This window comes from Brienomyrus brachyistius, chromosome 1, assembly GCF_023856365.1.
Source record: "Brienomyrus brachyistius isolate T26 chromosome 1, BBRACH_0.4, whole genome shotgun sequence".
NCBI classification, from domain to species: domain Eukaryota; kingdom Metazoa; phylum Chordata; class Actinopteri; order Osteoglossiformes; family Mormyridae; genus Brienomyrus; species Brienomyrus brachyistius.
Window position 1 is genome coordinate 37,622,139 of NC_064533.1, and position 17,818 is coordinate 37,639,956.

A 17,818-nucleotide genomic window follows, 5' to 3' on the forward strand; every position below is an offset into this window, starting at 1 on the left:
ATGCAGCTTCGGCATGGCAGGGATGTGACAGCTGGCTGAGTGGGGAGAGGAATGCAGCTTCGGCATGGCAGGGATGTGACAGCTGGCTGAGTGGGGAGAGGAATGCAGCTTCGGCATGGCAGGGATGTGACAGCTGGCTGAGTGGGGAGAGGAATGCAGCTTCGGCATGGCAGGGATGTGACAGCTGGCTGAGTGGGGAGAGGAATGCAGCTTCGGCATGGCAGGGATGTGACAGCTGGCTGAGTGGGGAGAGGAATGCAGCTTCGGCATGGCAGGGATGTGACAGCTGGCTGAGTGGGGAGAGGAATGCAGCTTCGGCATGGCAGGGATGTGACAGCAAGGCACAGCAAGAATCTAAATGACTAAATAAATATTAATCATATTGTCAAGCAGATTTTTTATATAGTATTATTCAAGGAATGTACATTTCGCTGTGTTTCGTGCCAAAGTACATATTGCTTTTTTTTTTTTTTTTTTAAAGAAAAACATTGCTTGGTGCTTTTATCCAAAGCAGCACATCTTTATGAGAGAGCAGGCTCAGAGAGTAAGGGGGCTGAGGGCACTGGATCAACAGTGAAATCATCCTGCCAACCCTGGGATTTGAATCCGATCGCAAGCATAGTGCCACAGACCCCCATTAAATATAATACAAAATGCAGTGGTACTTCTGCTGGGGAGCTGAAGGGAGCAGCCTTGTGGCCAGACTCGAGGCTCTTACCCCGACACTGCAGGCAGCAAAGCCAGCTGCCCTCACCGGGTGGCCAGTGAGGTACCTCTGAGTGGTACAGATTGTCAAGCTGCCTTGTTTCCTCTGATGGTATAGGTTTTTTGACATGGTTCTGCCTACAGTATGTATATTCCAGTAAACCAGAGATAATCATAACCTTACAAGGACCACCACACACACAAGACGATACGAATGTCAAAGCGCAGGTCAGCAGGCAGCGATTGGATAAGCCTTCCAGGTGGTCTTACCCAGGCGCAGCAGGCAGCTGAGCTGGTGGCTTGGCGCCGCGGGAACGGGCCGAGGATCTCGCCCCGGCCGGTGAACAGCCTGGCTCCATTATCTCCACATCGCCAGCTCAGCCCAATCCCACCTGATCTTCTGTTGATGCGCTTGCTCAGTATAAACGGGCTCAGCTGTGATCTAATAAGCGAAGGTCTTGCTGTTTGAAATAGCTGTTTTTCTCTTTTTATGGATGAAGGAGCAGTCCTTTTTAACAGGCAAGGGCTGCGTCAGGGAGATCTCGCCGCAGATCAGCCTCAGCGTTCTCCGAAGCAAGACCCTCCCTGCGGCATTATCAGCTGAATCCATCGCTTGATAGATTAAGCCTGCTGTCCCAGGTTGCTGTCAGCTGTCAGGCCGTGTGTTTGTAATGGGACTACAGAGTGAATTTGTAAGTGGTGCCCTCACCTTCCTAAGACATTTTAAAGCCTGGTTACAAATAGGCTGCTTTTTGCGCCGCAGTATTCATCAGTGTCACGGCGCCTCTGCGTTCTTCTTGGCTGTGTGGCCTTACTGCCATTTGCCGATGCCGGAGCCTCTCTGCTGAAGGATCCACTCTGAATCTTAAGTGCCTGTGTAGAGTCACAGTGGCCATTACCTCACTCAGAATGCTAAATATGCTAAAGTGTAGATGGGCATATACATGACCGTCTGGCCCCGTAGCTTGGATGCCCTTTAGATGTCATAATATCCTAATGCAGTGTTTCTCATCCCAGTCTTTTGGGATCCCCAAACAGCTCCCAGTACACCTGTACCAGATATTCCGTGTTCTTGGTTGCCCGATTGTTTGCTTTAGGTGCGCTGGGAGCTGGGAGGGAGCAAACATGTTGACTGTCTTGGGAGCCTTGAGGACTGGGTTGAAAAACACTGTGCTAATGTATGGAGGGTTGGCAACAGTTTTGTCGTTCGTTTTGTTATTGCAGGAAAAATACTGTAGGTCTGCCCCCCTTTGAGGAGAGGTCAGACAAATATGTGCTCTGCTTAATTACAGAAGAAGTGATGAAGAACAAAAGCTGTCACCACTGGTCGGGATGCGATAAGATGGTCATAGTCACCTTCCTGGTTGGCAGAACATTCCAGTCGAGGAATAATGAAATCTAAAAAACAAGCTTTAATCTGTTGTGTCAACAGAGTTCCATTATGTCCATCAGATACTAAACCCTGAAAGTTACCACTGATCAGACGCAAGCTTCTCTTGTTATTTGCTGTGGGGAAATATTGTCTTTTTTGACATGTTGTAATGTCCCATTTGCTAAACGCTGGTGTTTAATATGCATGGTTGAAAAAGCTTTTTAAAAATATGAATGGTTCTTAATTATGTACGGTTCTTGTTTAGCTATTGTAATCTTTCTCGACATAACATTGTTTTTGAAGTAAATCAGAGGCAATAAGCTTTATTTCAAGGTGTAAAGTGTCATGCAGTGGATGGGACATATCGGATGGATAGTCAGTATAGATTTGTGTTTCTCCAGATGACCATGAATATAGGACCAAAGCAACAACAACCATTTATCATTAATTAATTTTTTGGAATTGAAAAAGAATTGAAAAAGGTATTATCTTCTTGTGCACTTATTATTCAAACAGGAGCATTTTTTTAAATGTCTTTTTTATTATTTAACATTTCTTATTCTAAAGATCACTTTATAATCATGTAAGGTAATTAAATCTGGGTAGCAGTTTTTGGGTTTTGAAGTGCAATATTATGTGTCCTACATGTCTCCGTAGACCTGCATAGATATGAAAGTGTGTAAAGGATAAATGAAGCATTGAAACATGGGGGTGGGCTTATCAAGGGCTGTCAGTCACTAACCGGTTCACCCAGCTGTCATTGGGCTCCTACTGGGTTAAATACGCCATTGGCTGACAAATGATAATCCCTTCCACTGTGAAAGTATGATGAAAGGTTGCTCGATAGCACTGTTTACTACCTCACCAGAGGTGTTTACACTGCACTTAAACACTATTAAAGTACAGATTTCTTCCAGCTGAGGCTAATGCAGCCCACTTACATTTTTTTGAGGTTATGTAGTATTAAAAACACAACATACAGCCATTCATCCCATATCATGGACATATGTGTTAATGATCTAAAGAATTTATGTCTCAACTATGTATTTAAGTAAACTTTATGCCTGTAGTCGGGTTGGTATTCTAAGGCTGGATGTGCGTGTGCATTCTGGAGGCGTGGATTGCTTCCTCTGTGAGGAAGGCTTCACACCTGAGTTAAGTTGAGCCCTGCGGGCATTTGGGGAGCCGTGTTTTATGCAGAGTCAGCTAAGGACTCCTATTCTCAACATTGTTCCGCAGTTCAAACTGCCAGAGTTATTATACTCCTGAAACTTACAGCAAAACAGTTGCCTATAGGGAGGATAAGGGCCTTAATGCATCAATTCCATACCTGAAATGGTATTGGACTGGCATAGAAGCAGTGGGATGCTGCAGGACCCTTCAAGGAAAGAAAAATGTCCTTCATATCAGAGTGCAAACTCCCTGTCATGGTTTAGGGGCTGTAGGAGGTCTACAGAATACACTCAGTAGTTCTTCTGCTCTGCATAAATCGTTGAGGAAGGGTCAAGTACCTCAGTTAGGTACCCATATTTTTTAAGATGCCTGACATTCGTGCTCGAATGGCACGTAAAAACACAGAAGATTTAATGCCTTAATGCATAACTATATGGGCCAGACTGTCCTGTTCTGTCACAGAGTATTGGACACATCACTAGGAAGTTCCAGGTTCGTTGTTTGGAATAGCTAAGTTGGTGCCAGCAACATCTGCATCTGCCCTTCACACAGGAAAGCATTCGGGCCCAATCCACACCATGGGCTCCTGTCTGCATTTCCAATAAGCCAGTATCAGAACCAAAAAGATGTTCTGTTCTGAAGTGAGCAGGCAGCACGATGAAATCGATGAAGCCTTGAAGCCACAATGGGGATGCAAAGACACATTTGGGGTAGCTGTGTGTCCTAAAAACGCTGAATGACCAGGGGGTTAGTCATCTAAGGAATGGATTAACCAGTGTAACACTGACCATGCAAAGTTGGCTGCAGAATCTTTGCAGGGGAACGTGGGCAAGACCTTAAAATCAATGCCACTATTTAGCTCTGTCGGCAAATGTAGAGGTTAATAGAGGTCAGTACTTACAAGCTGCATTTAATGTGAGCTTCACACATCTTGAAATGAGTCATTTCTAGGTGTGGCTAGTAGTTACAGCAGTTGATTCATTTTACTAGGGTTAGGAGCACTGATTGTCACTCCCACTCTGAGTGTGTGGGTGTGAATTTGCATGTTCTCTTATATTGTGCTAGTTGGCCCCTCTGAATCGCCCCCAGTGTATGGTTGTGTGTTTCAGTGCCTACCTGTGAGGCACTGGCTTCCTGTCCCCACATCGGACGACCCAAGCTCCCTCAGAAAGGCTCACTGCTCTGCAGGGATGAGTGATTTCTCCCAGCAGTCATTTCCAGCTGTACTCTAGTGTATCTGTAATGGGACAGAAAGAAGTCTGTTCAACTGTACTTCACACATTGTTCTGTATTTGGTCTGCTTGGCTGTTAGTCATTTCTAGTAGACCAATAGCAACATAGATCATCTTTAATAAGCACAAAGGAGTTTCTAACTGCACAGGTGGTAGGGTTGGGGGATTAAATCCTGCCTCTGTTCTTTGCGTGTGGAGGTTGTGGGTTTTGTCCAGGTACTCCAGTTTCCTTCCACAGTCTGCGGACTGGAGCCTATTTCAGGAAGGAGCTTAGATGGGATGCTAATATCACAAGTATGTTCGCACATGTAGTCGCACATTACCGCCAGGCTAGAGGCAGTGCTTTACCTGCCTGTGCGTTTGTGGATTGCGGGAGGAAACCACAGCTGAGAATGTGCAAGATCCTCACACACAGACATACACACAGAGAGCTGAGGGCAGAAGTCAAACCCACATCCCTGGAGGCTAAGCATTAAGCCACTGCAGCACCCCGTAAGCTGAACTGCTCCAGTAAAATAGCAAATGGTATACTGCCCTACCCAGGTATGAACACGACAAGAGGCCAAGCACAGTAACTCTGCTGACACTGACATTTTTGACTGTCCACCCATATGTGTATTAGGTACAGTAGGTAAATGATAGTATGAAGTAGCTAAGATATTTTGTCAAATGATACCTAAGAAACAATTATAGTCATAACTCAATTTTGATCAAAATTTGCAGTGACTGTGTTTTGCATTTGTACGGCAGTATAAATGGATAAAAAGTAGCAGCTGAACAATCGTGTATAACAGAAGCTATATAAGTACGTCTTATTGATAGGGAGCCGGTGATGTACCGTTTAATCACTGGAATCAATCGTCTGCACTGTAAGCACGGGGAGCAGTGGAGATGTTCAGGGGCGAAAGGAAAGATGTTTGCCGAGCCGAACATATGGCGAGATCTTTATATGAAAGCAAACAATAAAAAACAACCTTCTACAAGACAAGAAATGTATCACATGGTTCATATTTTATAAGCAAATAAAATATAAACAACGATCTGGGCTGGGGCTCATTCCATCAGCCAGCTGAGTTTTCCGCATTTCAGTGGAGATTCAAAGGAATGTCGGCTGTCTCTCACTGGGAAAATGCTCTTATGACCCGGCGTCTGAATTTATCTGTCGTTACTCTGTAAGCCGAGTAGCGCAAAAACGGGTTAGACGAGCCTTAAATCAGCTTGTTCCCGACTGTGCATGTTTTCACGTGCAAGGAAGATGGTGGCCATCTGTGAGAATGTGATAATTCACATCTGACCTGCAGCTGCTCTTCACCACGCAGGAACCGGAGCCCTGAAATCGAGCTGTGCTCCTCCACGTGTAGGGAGTCGGTGTTTTCACATGGAGTTCCAATCAGCATTTCCTCCATGTCACAGAGTATGATTTGATATATTCCTCCATCCATCATCCGTAACAGCTGATCCTGTAGGGCTTAATACGTTTATTATAAATGACACAAGTGATTCGTTTAACCAAATCTGTTATCTTCCAGTTAACTACAAAAACCGATGAGAGAAACCCTAGGCAGAACGCTATCCCTTACATACACATACGTGTGGTTATATATATATGGGTGTATAAGAGGACACTCACTCGCCTCCAGCACAGATGACAAACAGCTTTCCTGAGGATTCTGCATCCCACACATTCATCACAGCTCTGCGAGGGAATGACTGATCATGTCAGTCTGCACTATAGATGTCGGGAGAAGTGTTTTTCAATTGCCTACCAATAAGATAAGGATGTAAGAGGGACACTTTTCCCCTATGAATAAGAAGGGAGTTCAGCAGTAAACAGCAGGATTAGATGTTGTTTTTGATGATGCAATATGACCAAACAGACATCTACTATATTTGAGTATTAAAAAAAAAATGAAGGCTAATGATGATGAAAATTAGTCTGGGCTGATTCCTTTACCTTCATTTCTATAGATCCAGGCAAAACATACTTATCTTACTATGCAAAGAAATGGAATGATATATATATAGAGTTATAGACACTTAACTTTTTTCTTGGGGGGGGGGGGCAGGTGCTGTGGTCACTCATGGGGGAGCGGGCACCGTGCTCATTGAGGGGGGGGGCGTCAAACACCGTTATCTGTTGGGGGAGGGCATCATCCTCGGGGGAGGGGGAGGAGGGTGAGGAAGGCACTGTACTCGGTGAGGGAGGCATAAAGCACCATGCTCAGTGGGAGGAGTTGTTGTCACTCAGGGAGGTGTAGGCACTGTGCTCAGTGTGCAGGGGGTGCCATGAGCATGCTCAGTAAGGGGGTTTCAGGCACCATGCTCAGTGAGGGGGGAGCAGGTATCATACTCAGTCAGGGGGATTCAGGCACCATGCTCAGTGAGGGGGGAGCAGGTATCATACTCAGTCAGGGGGCTTCAGGCACCATGCTCAGTGTGGGGGGAGCAGGTATCATACTCAGTCAGGGGGATTCAGGCACCGTGCTCAGTGAGGGGGGAGCAGGTATCATACTCAGTAAGGGGGATTCAGGCACCATGCTCAGTGAGGGGGGAGCAGGTATCATACTCAGTCAGGGGGATTCAGGCACCATGCTCAGTGTGGGGGGAGCAGGTATCATACTCAGTGAGGGGGAGAGCAGGTATCATACTCAGTGAGGGGGGAGCAGGTATCATACTCAGTAAGGGGGGCTTCAGGCACCGTGCTCAGTGTGGGGGGAGCAGGTATCATACTCAGTGAGGGGGGAGCAGGTATCATACTCAGTGAGGGGGGAGCAGGTATCATACTCAGTGAGGGGGGAGCAGGTATCATACTCAGTGAGGGGGGAGCAGGTATCATACTCAGTGAGGGGGGAGCAGGTATCATACTCAGTGAGGGGGGAGCAGGTATCATACTCAGTGAGGGGGGAGCAGGTATCATACTCAGTAAGGGGGGCTTCAGGCACCGTGCTCAGTGTGGGGGAGCAGGTATCATACTCAGTAAGGGGGATTCAGGCACCATGCTCAGTGAGGGGGGAGCAGGTATCATACTCAGTCAGGGGGGCTTCAGGCACCGTGCTCAGTGTGGGGGGAGCAGGTATCATACTCAGTAAGGGGGATTCAGGCACCATTCTCAGTGAGGGGGGAGCAGGTATCATACTCAGTAAGGGGGATTCAGGCACCATGCTCAGTGAGGGGGGAGCAGGTATCATACTCAGTCAGGGGGATTCAGGCACCGTGCTCAGTGAGGGGGGAGCAGGTATCATACTCAGTAAGGGGGGCTTCAGGCACCATGCTCAGTGAGGGGGGAGCAGGTATCATACTCAGTCAGGGGGATTCAGGCACCGTGCTCAGTGAGGGGGGAGCAGGTATTATACTCAGTGAGGGGGGATTCAGGCACCATGCTCAGTGAGGGGGGAGCAGGTATCATACTCAGTAAGGGGGATTCAGGCACCATGCTCAGTGAGGGGGGAGCAGGTATCATACTCAGTCAGGGGGATTCAGGCACCATTCTCAGTGAGGGGGGAGCAGGTATCATACTCAGTCAGGGGGATTCAGGCACCATGCTCAGTGTGGGGGGAGCAGGTATCATACTCAGTCAGGGGGATTCAGGCACCATGCTCAGTGTGGGGGGAGCAGGTATCATACTCAGTCAGGGGGATTCAGGCACCATGCTCAGTGAGGGGGGAGCAGGTATCATACTCAGTCAGGGGGATTCAGGCACCATGCTCAGTGTGGGGGGAGCAGGTATCATACTCAGTAAGGGGGGCTTCAGGCACCATGCTCAGTGTGGGGGGAGCAGGTATCATACTCAGTCAGGGGGGCTTCAGGCACCGTGCTCAGTGAGGGGGGAGCAGGTATCATACTCAGTAAGGGGGATTCAGGCACCGTGCTCAGTGAGGGGGGAGCAGGTATCATACTCAGTCAGGGGGATTCAGGCACCATGCTCAGTGTGGGGGGAGCAGGTATCATACTCAGTCAGGGGGGCTTCAGGCACCGTGCTCAGTGAGGGGGGAGCAGGTATCATACTCAGTCAGGGGGATTCAGGCACCATGCTCAGTGTGGGGGGAGCAGGTATCATACTCAGTAAGGGGGGCTTCAGGCACCATGCTCAGTGAGGGGGGAGCAGGTATCATACTCAGTGAGGGGGGAGCAGGTATCATACTCAGTGAGGGGGGAGCAGGTATCATACTCAGTAAGGGGGGCTTCAGGCACCATGCTCAGTGAGGGGGGAGCAGGTATCATACTCAGTGAGGGGGGAGCAGGTATCATACTCAGTCAGGGGGGATTCAGGCACCATGCTCAGTGAGGGGGGAGCAGGTATCATACTCAGTGAGGGGGGAGCAGGTATCATACTCAGTGAGGGGGGAGCAGGTATCATACTCAGTGAGGGGGGAGCAGGTATCATACTCAGTGAGGGGGGAGCAGGTATCATACTCAGTGAGGGGGGAGCAGGTATCATACTCAGTAAGGGGGGCTTCAGGCACCATGCTCAGTGAGGGGGGAGCAGGTATCATACTCAGTGAGGGGGGAGCAGGTATCATACTCAGTGAGGGGGGAGCAGGTATCATACTCAGTGAGGGGGGAGCAGGTATCATACTCAGTAAGGGGGGCTTCAGGCACCATGCTCAGTGAGGGGGGAGCAGGTATCATACTCAGTGAGGGGGGAGCAGGTATCATACTCAGTGAGGGGGGAGCAGGTATCATACTCAGTAAGGGGGGCTTCAGGCACCATGCTCAGTGAGGGGGGAGCAGGTATCATACTCAGTGAGGGGGAGCAGGTATCATACTCAGTCAGGGGGATTCAGGCACCATGCTCAGTGTGGGGGGAGCAGGTATCATACTCAGTCAGGGGGATTCAGGCACCATGCTCAGTGAGGGGGGAGCAGGTATCATACTCAGTCAGGGGGATTCAGGCACCATGCTCAGTGTGGGGGGAGCAGGTATCATACTCAGTGAGGGGGATTCAGGCACCATGCTCAGTGTGGGGGGAGCAGGTATCATACTCAGTCAGGGGGATTCAGGCACCATGCTCAGTGTGGGGGGAGCAGGTATCATACTCAGTGAGGGGGGAGCAGGTATCATACTCAGTGAGGGGGGGAGCAGGTATCATACTCAGTAAGGGGGGCTTCAGGCACCATGCTCAGTGAGGGGGGAGCAGGTATCATACTCAGTCAGGGGGATTCAGGCACCATGCTCAGTGTGGGGGGAGCAGGTATCATACTCAGTGAGGGGGATTCAGGCACCGTGCTCAGTGTGGGGGGAGCAGGTATCATACTCAGTGAGGGGGGAGCAGGTATCATACTCAGTGAGGGGGGAGCAGGTATCATACTCAGTGAGGGGGGAGCAGGTATCATACTCAGTAAGGGGGGCTTCAGGCACCATGCTCAGTGAGGGGGGAGCAGGTATCATACTCAGTCAGGGGGATTCAGGCACCATGCTCAGTGTGGGGGGAGCAGGTATCATACTCAGTGAGGGGGATTCAGGCACCATGCTCAGTGTGGGGGGGAGCAGGTATCATACTCAGTGAGGGGGATTCAGGCACCATGCTCAGTGAGGGGGGAGCAGGTATCATACTCAGTAAGGGGGATTCAGGCACCGTGCTCAGTGTGGGGGGAGCAGGTATCATACTCAGTGAGGGGGGAGCAGGTATCATACTCAGTGAGGGGGGAGCAGGTATCATACTCAGTGAGGGGGGAGCAGGTATCATACTCAGTAAGGGGGGCTTCAGGCACCATGCTCAGTGAGGGGGGAGCAGGTATCATACTCAGTCAGGGGGATTTCAGGCACCATGCTCAGTGTGGGGGGAGCAGGTATCATACTCAGTGAGGGGGATTCAGGCACCATGCTCAGTGAGGGGGGAGCAGGTATCATACTCAGTAAGGGGGATTCAGGCACCGTGCTCAGTGTGGGGGGAGCAGGTATCATACTCAGTGAGGGGGGAGCAGGTATCATACTCAGTGAGGGGGGAGCAGGTATCATACTCAGTGAGGGGGGAGCAGGTATCATACTCAGTAAGGGGGGCTTCAGGCACCATGCTCAGTGAGGGGGGAGCAGGTATCATACTCAGTCAGGGGGATTCAGGCACCATGCTCAGTGTGGGGGGAGCAGGTATCATACTCAGTGAGGGGGATTCAGGCACCATGCTCAGTGTGGGGGGAGCAGGTATCATACTCAGTGAGGGGGGAGCAGGTATCATACTCAGTGAGGGGGGAGCAGGTATCATACTCAGTAAGGGGGGCTTCAGGCACCGTGCTCAGTGTGGGGGGAGCAGGTATCATACTCAGTCAGGGGGATTCAGGCACCATGCTCAGTGTGGGGGGAGCAGGTATCATACTCAGTGAGGGGGATTCAGGCACCATGCTCAGTGAGGGGGGAGCAGGTATCATACTCAGTGAGGGGGGGAGCAGGTATCATACTCAGTCAGGGGGATTCAGGCACCATGCTCAGTGTGGGGGGAGCAGGTATCATACTCAGTGAGGGGGATTCAGGCACCATGCTCAGTGTGGGGGGGAGCAGGTATCATACTCAGTGAGGGGGATTCAGGCACCATGCTCAGTGTGGGGGGAGCAGGTATCATACTCAGTGAGGGGGAGAGCATGCGCTATGCTCTGGACATCAGTCACTGTGCCCAGTCGGGGGGGGGAGCAGGGATCGTGCCCAGTCGGGGGGGGCAGACACTGTGCCCGGGGAGGGGGGGAGTTCCGGGAGAGCCTGTGTGATTCACGCAGCAGCAGTGAGGTGGTGGGCAGCTTTGTGCTGGCAGTCTCCCGCTCAGCGCTGTGTCTGATGGCTTTTTAATTGTTGGATTATGTGGCGTATGAAAGGACGGCCGTGCTCTCAGCTGCTAATGCCTCACTGATACTCCTATTCCACTTCTTACCTGGCGTTTTTCAAACCAGGCAATTAAAAGAACACAATAAAGGAACGGAAGTAAAAAGCTCTTTATGTGCCTGGTGTAACTCTTTATGCTGGCTGCCTAGGGTTTCATTAAGGCTGCTAAAAACAGGATTGCAGTTTCCAGGTGAAATTTTCAATTACTGGGTGCCATTGGACGGTCCCTGGGGCCACTCACAAGGAAAATTTAAACATATAATGCAGACAAGTTGACGTTTCCTGGCGGAGAAACAGACCAGCCTTGGAGAGTAAGCTTTAATTGACAAAAGTCATGTTGAATGACACGTTGTCTCTCATTTATAGAAACTAATTCTGGTGCAAGGGGCGTGAAGACAGAGTAGCTGGATTTCTGTCTGCAGGCTTAGAGGTTTAGGTCAGTGCATAGCAACCGGAGGGAAACAGCAGACGAGGCAGTAATGCCCAGGCTGGTAGCAGGAACTGTAAACTGTACGACTACGTCGCTGAACTAATCATTAGTGAGATGCCTTAATAGGAACTACAGTTACAAAAAGCTAGTAGGGTGCAGTAGGGGAGTCAGGGTTCATACACGCAGACAATCAGTAATTCATAGATAAAAAATCATCTTCAGCTTGTCGTTGAACACGGGAAAAATATGGGGAGAACATGCAAGCTGCACATGGCGCACACATGGGATTTGAAGCCCGGACACATAGACATGTGCTGATGCCGCTGAGCGACCCTGCTGCGCTACCTAGGAGATGTGAGGGCACATTCCTGCAACTCGTAGCTTTGTTAAATCTGCAAAAAAAGTCTTGTTCTTGTACTTGCAGGATTTGTTCCTTTAAAAAGGTGAGGGAGCTGAATAACATGACTGTAGATGTACCTCACCTGCGTTGGCTGTCTGACCGCCCAGTGACCCTTCACCACCCAAAGCAGTACTAACAAACACCGAATCAGTGCCAACTGCCACCTTTGGCCCCCTGACTGACATGTGAGGAGCAGCTCCTTGACGGTAACGTACCGCAGTAAACACACATGGGTAAAAACTCTCAGTCCACCACATGAGGCATTAATTTGAAAGCTTATCATCCAGTAAAATCATAGATTCATGCCATTAGAGGAATCAGCTGAGTAAACTTTATATTTTATGTACCTTTAACTTTAGAAGGGGTGTCACCTTGAAACTCTCCATGTTAGAGGATAAAACGTTTTTGCTGTGTTTTATGTGTTTTGCTACTAACAGATATGCTGTATGTTGAGGATTAATAAATAAGTCTGTTTCAGGGTTTACTTCGTTCACTGCATGTGTGATGTCATACGTGACCCCTCCCCTTTCTTTGCTGATGATGAGCCCACAATCTGGCTCCTCATTGGCTGAACATGGAAGCCCAAACCCTGCCTGAGAGGTTTGTCTGTGTGCCTTCAGTCACAGTGGTTTCCTTGTGTTGGTCTTTTGGGGTAAAGTTTGCAGTGAGAGTGACAGTACGGCATTCGGCGTCCCATTTGAAGAGCTGTGCAGGCTAGGCCTAGCATTGACACCCCCCCCTCTAGATTGCTGGGGGACAGGGCAGCCTGCTCACATGGACCACACACATGATGCTGTTAATACCGTATAGTACATGAACAATCATGCCAACTCCATTGTTTAATTTTCATCTAATTTTTTTTTGTTCCACTGTAGAATACATAGATTAACACCAGTGGAAACACAGAATAAGGGAACGTCATTTTATATTCTTTCAAGCAATCAATTTAAAAAAAATACACTAAAGATGGGAAATAATATATGTTATATACTATACATGTGGATGCGTGTGCAAGAATAATCAATTGATGGACAGTTTCAGTGTGTAAGACATTATTTTGCAGAATTACTTTTTACTGTTTATTAATATCATTATAAAATACAGGCATGACACAGACACTTGGCGACAGTGTTAAAATACGTTTCAGACACAGCTCTGAAACATAACGGCTCTGTGCCCTGACTATTCCCGCGACTGAACAGAAAGCTTCACAGGGAGCTTCTTTTGTGTAATGTCAGAATTTACTGCTTACTAATAGTTTAATGCACTTTTACGGAACTAATGACAATTATCATTGATTTAAGTATGTGCAATCTATGACTATTCATGGTCAGGAAATGATGCATGTACAAGAGCATACATGTGGTGTGACATATATAGGTTTATAAACAGTATAAATTTAATGGAGATCAGCATGTATACAGTTTCTGTGTGAAATTCATATCTAAAATAATCTCAGGTAGATTACATTTAAATACACTAGTGGCCAAAATTATGGAAACACCCAGTATCTTTGGCATTACGCTTTAAAAAGTTCTACATGAATACTGGAGGTAATGTTTATAAACAATCAAAGAATGTTAACAAACATCATGCACTGGATTAATTAAGTAAGTAAGTAGAATAAAGTTCTGCAATCTCTGCAAACTGGAAGTGTTTCCACAATTTTTCCCACTAGTGTAGAATTTTTATGTTTAATCTAATCTTTGTATGCAGACAACCTGTTGCCTCATAGTGCTGTAGGTCTTCTGTAGAGCTTTGGACCTTGGTAAGTATCATAGGGATGTCAGCACCCTGCCTGCCTTCATGTTTACTGCCTAGCTTTCCTCTCCGTAAAGCCGCAATAACTAAGCCTGTGCATTTATTCACATTCTGTAGTGTCGTCGTCCCACATGGCCCATTAAGTCCAGTCTTGATTTTACATGCAGCTAACAGCTGTAACAGCTGAAATATGGGATCTTGTAGCACCTCACCAACGTTTGGACAAGGTTTAACGTAGCTGTCCCAGTTAACTCTGGAGCCAAAGGTACTGTGCAGATGTAGATAGCAGCTTTCATTTGGCTCGGCAGTGCATGCTTTGTTCTGGGAAAGGGGGGTGGACACCCTGTCCAATGCCAGTTGATTCCACTGAACCTTATTCCCAGCCATTAAATCAGATTGCACTTGCTTTCCCCCCCCCCCCCCCCCCCCCCCCCCCCCCCCCCCGATGCCTGTCCCTAGTGGTAACTCTCATGCAACTTGGAGCCCCTTTTTTAATCACATATGTGCCCCCCCCCAGCGTCTCTAAGGCTGATGCAGTAGCCTCACTTTATTACCCCTCCCAATCTCATCCTTAACAGAAGTCTCCATTCCTTCCTCCCATATGTAGTTTGTACACTTAGTTAAATATGTAATTATGTAATCGTTTTAAAAACACATCACCCAGTGCCGTGCTAGAAAGGTAGAACACAGTAATTACACCGACTGAATAAAGGGCTTTGGCGTTATATGTTTTGGCCACACATACGTGTAGTACGTAGGGCTGCACAATGCTGGAAAAATTTCAAATACCATGATGTTATTTTTTTTTTTTGGGATAAATGTAGTGATATTTATGAAGCAAGAAAGAGTTGAAAATTTACCCAAAATAAACAATAGTCAAAAGGGAACTTATCTACCAATAGACTCTGTCAAATAAGTTGCTGTTGCCGTGAGTTGTGCCGACACAAAGTAGTGCAGACAAATCTTTTGCTTTGTGGAATCCAGAATATTTTCATCCAGTGGAAGGCAAATGTGTTGTGGTGACCAGGTTCCTTTTCACTTTTCTCCTCCTCACTTTTTTTTTTTTTGTTAAATCGCTCACAAACAATCCACACAGTCTATGTTGTTTCAAGTTGCACACAGTTTTAATACAAAACCGTATATTAACACTTCCTGTATACTTCCAGTTGAACTATTGCTTTCTGTTTTTTATCCTGCATTACTCTGTCGCTGCTATTGTGGGTCTTTGCACAAAAGCTTTTCACGCACTTGTGCTTACAAGCGTCAAGTGATAGTGATTTGATTTGATTTGCGTGAAACGGCAAGGATGAAAATGATCAAGACTGACTCCAAGAATGCATGCTGATCTCATGAAAAATGGACAGTTATAAACTTTACACTGATTTTCAATATATGCTAATCTTGAAAAGGAACAGTGATTAAAATAGCAAAGCTTGCTAAATTTTCCTGTGACAGAGTGAAAATGTAGCGAATCTTATTGATGATCTGAAATAGGCTTGGGCGGTATTACGGTACAGTAATATGGTATACGTGGTATTTCAGGTCTTCAGGTATTTCAGATTTTATTAGCAAAATTTCAAAATACTAGAATAGCATTGCTGTTGTCAAGATACTATACACCATGGTATGATATCTGGATGGTACGACGGTATGCAGAATTATATGCCACTAATCTCAACCCAGCTGACTTTCACGGTCCTTGTGATGTGACAATTGCATATGCACAGCATACAATGTCGACATTAACATTGCACATCGTGCAGGTCTAGTACTTGGTAGGTAGGTGATAGTGTTTTCTTCAGAACCAAGCATAGTCGAACTAAGATGTTTTGTCATGAGAAAAAACAGAGCTGACAGGACCCAATTTTAAGATTTCATAACTCAACTCTGAAAAATATGCAGTAGCTGTGTTTACCTTTGTGTGGCAGAATACTTGCAAAGCAGCTATATTACAAATTGCTTATTTTAGGCTATAAATGCTCTTACTACAGTTGCATGATTTGCAATAATACTACTGAGGTAAAATCTGACTTTTTCAGGAATGTGTTTATTATACTGAATTTGCAACTGGAAGTCTTAAGTAATAGTTATATATTATCATGAGTTTGTAGGACTTTGATAGACAGCACATCCAAAGATTCCTTGTTGAGGTGAAGAAAACATCCCATAATTAGTTTCCTGTCTTATACACAGTTCAGTGACTTAAAAAATGATCCAGTTCTAAGAAAGACTCAGAATTAGACTATTGTCGTTAAAACTCTTGCTTGGGAATCTGAATGCGTACATTGGAACCGGCCTCGTGCAGAAGCAGGGACCTTGGCACTGGGGCTGGTGAGTCGCTCCCATAAATCTCTGGAAACAGATGGGGTCCCCACTCCCGCACACACCGGGGGAGTCCGTGCCCGGCGGCCCACGACCAAGAAGCTGGAGCTGGAGGAGATCCCAGAAGTGGAGGGATGTTAATGGCCTTGGAGGAGACACTCTGTCCACGGCAGGGGAAGAGGCCAGGGCTGGCGGCTTGGACAGAAACCCTGGTCCAGGTGCCTTAAACCTGCTAAAGCGGACACTAATCATGTAATGACCTGAGGATGTGTTTCGTGATGGTGCCTCTCGGGACACCTACCAGCCATGGCTTTGGATAATTGCCACGCTCTCTCATGCTTTCTTGGTTCCTACCTGCTTTTACTTTCGTTTTAGGGGAAACTTTCATGGTTGGTACAGGAGCTTCCAGGCTCCCTCTTGCCCTCAGTGACAGAGATTTTACTTTTTTACGTTTTATCCAGGATTTAAATGAAAATGCCCTTTCTGCTACCTTCATATTGTAAAACTTCAAAGCTTATTTTGCACCAAAACGGTGATTTATAAATGTTACTGGACAGGAGTATTGTTGCCTTGCTTGATCAGTTTCTGTTAACATTGACAGAACAACTTTTTTAAAAGTTTAACAATGACATTTAAGTTGGATTCCAGTGTTTTCCAGCCCTATGACTTCAGTTCACACATCTCGCATCAGTACTACTCCAGTAAATGCAGGTAGGAAATATAGGGCTCAGTTTTCTGAAATACTTTCCCAGTTTCAGGTTGAGGTGTCTTGGTAATCTTTGTATTTAGATGTGACTGTGAATCATGCAGGAAAGGAATTTTCGGCATAATGATTAGCCCTTAAACGTGGGTGTTCCTCCTCTTCAGTGTCACTCATATTGACACGTACACGTCCTGCTTTACGAAAAGGAAAGCAGCGAACAGCAGTTGTCGTCTGGAGCCACCATCCCCTTATGACAGCAGGAGTGATGGAAGGATTGTTGCTGACAGGCGGAGCACCGCAGTGTCTGCGTCTGATCTGACCGTCTCATCTAACTCTCCCGTCACACGGGTCTTTGTCCAAATTTAAATTTTATGTTTCCTAACTAAAAATGAAAACAAGTACAAAGGTATCGGGTAAATAGGAGTCGAAGGTGTGTAATTGGTCGAGGAATGTGGGGGGGGGGGGGGGGGGGTGGTTACGCCTGGAGGAGGCGTCTGTGTTATTTTAATCTCACGCATAAATTATGTAGATTTGTGTTTGCCAGTAGTTGCAGCAAGTTGAGTGGTGAACTCGTGATGACTTCTCCTTCCTTTCTTATTTTTGAGTGTTACTTCAAAGGCTGCCCTGATCAAAGACGGGGGAAAAAAATTCCCCATCGTACCAGCGAGCGCGTAAATACAGCCTCCTCTGCTAGCAAAACAAAGGCAGCGTGGCACTTGCTGTTTTATTATGTTGCTAACAAAGTGCTGTCAGACTTTCTAACATTTCAATTGAACTTTTTCTTTATTCCCCCGTTTTTCTCCGAATCCGGCCCCAAAAGATGCAACAGCGCCCGGCATTGAAGTCTCTGCACCACGGCCCAGATAAGATATGGTGGTTTATGTAACGCAGACACCACCAAAGAAGGAAC

The 17,818-nt window shown here is 47.1% G+C and overlaps 1 protein-coding gene across 1 annotated transcript in view; it reads left to right on the plus strand.

Annotated features, from left to right (window-relative positions):
- The window catches only part of LOC125750984 (ephrin type-A receptor 6-like), a 150,342-nt gene that overhangs the window by 48,612 nt on the left and 83,912 nt on the right, over positions 1-17,818 (plus strand). The gene's annotated exons all lie outside the window — the stretch shown is intronic.